Below are 1,524 nucleotides of genomic sequence, written 5' to 3' on the forward strand. Positions count from 1 at the left end.
AAACAAGAAGGGAAGATGGCGTATCCGAAGGAAGTGATGGGGAAAGAGGGAGACAGTGGAAGAAACTTTTGAAATTTCAATGGGTGTAAATTTCGTTGATGGTGGTGTATATGGAGGTCATTAAGTTTGGGTCCACCTCCTTTAATTTCTTGACTTCCATGCATTTGTTCCCTTGACTGACTTGGGCTTCTCTATAGTACAAGGCGACTCCAAAGTCTCTCCATCAAACAAGGATCGTCCCACCTTTTTCCGTCTTTTTATATTGTGCCTCTCCTCCACACGCACCAAGCAATTCTGTACCAATTTCTCCTTGACCAAAGACGAACAGAGACATGATTACTTGCTCTCAGCTCCATGAATGTCCATCCAGTGTCGCTACTCGTCCTTGTCCTATTGCAAGCGATGACTAGCAATGCCAGGTCGAGTAATCCGTGGTGCATCACTTCATCCTGTGGTGATATTCGAAATATAAGTCACCCATTTTGATTGAAGAGTGACCCGAAGGGATGCGGTAACCCAAAAAAAGAGCTGGTTAATGAAAAGAATCGCACCATTATGTATTTGCTTGATGGCCGATTCTATGTACAGTCTATTAATTATTCCACCCAACAAATCATATTGGTCGACGATGGGTTGCGAAAGGATAATTGCTCGTCTCTTCCCCGTTATTCATGACGGATCTATGACTTAAGTATCGATCCAAGCAACTTATACTTCTTGGATGAAGAAGCTACGTTGGTTATTGTGAACTGATCAAAGCCGATTGATTCTTCATTTTACATCACTACTAGTCCATGCATTGAGGGGTCATACTCTTCCAACACATCATCGAATTGGAACTTGTATTCTCTGCTCAATCCCAGTGCATCGGATGTTAGGGATTTTTGCACCATTAGCAGGTGGACGCGAGTATTGCCCGATTATGGGCCTTCTAAGCAGGTTAATATTAGCTTCTACAACTACGAGCTAATCCATAAAATTGTGGCCAATGGATTTGCTCTCTACTTTGGTCGACTTTATCCAAAGAAAAACTTTTTTTGCTACATTGATTTCTATAGGCTCTTTCTGCTCGATTACTACTTTCATTCCGGTAGATTTAATTTGTATAGCATCTATGGAGATCAGGTTTGCAGATCCCAGGTCTACTTCGGCGGTAAGCATTGGTTGGCAATGAAATTTTACAGTAATTTTGCATGATTCTCTACACAATGCTAGGTCAAGTAATCTGTGGTGCATCGCTTCATCCTGTGGTGATATTCACAATATAAGTCACCCGTTTCGATTGGAGAATCATGCAAAGGGATGCGGTAACCAAAAAAAGAGCTGGTTTGTGAAAATAATCGCACCATTATGTATTTGCTTGATGACCGATTCTATGTGCAGTCTATTAATTATTCCACCCAACAAATCATATTGGTCAACGATGGGTTGCGAAATGATAATTGCTCATCTCTCTCCCATTATTCATGACGGATCTATGACTTAAGTATCGATCCAAGCAACTTATACTTCTTGGATGAAGAA

At 41.1% G+C, this 1,524-nt stretch overlaps 1 pseudogene; it reads left to right on the forward strand.

Annotated features, from left to right (window-relative positions):
- The first annotated feature begins 336 nt into the window (after window positions 1-336).
- On the forward strand, window positions 337-1,197 carry LOC115667983 (uncharacterized; annotated as a pseudogene).
- The last annotated feature ends 327 nt before the right edge of the window (window positions 1,198-1,524 follow it).

Source organism: Syzygium oleosum, unplaced genomic scaffold (assembly GCF_021117445.2).
Source record: "Syzygium oleosum isolate NSW1041296 unplaced genomic scaffold, Sole_v2.1 Sole_v2.56, whole genome shotgun sequence".
NCBI classification, from domain to species: Eukaryota; Viridiplantae; Streptophyta; class Magnoliopsida; order Myrtales; family Myrtaceae; genus Syzygium; species Syzygium oleosum.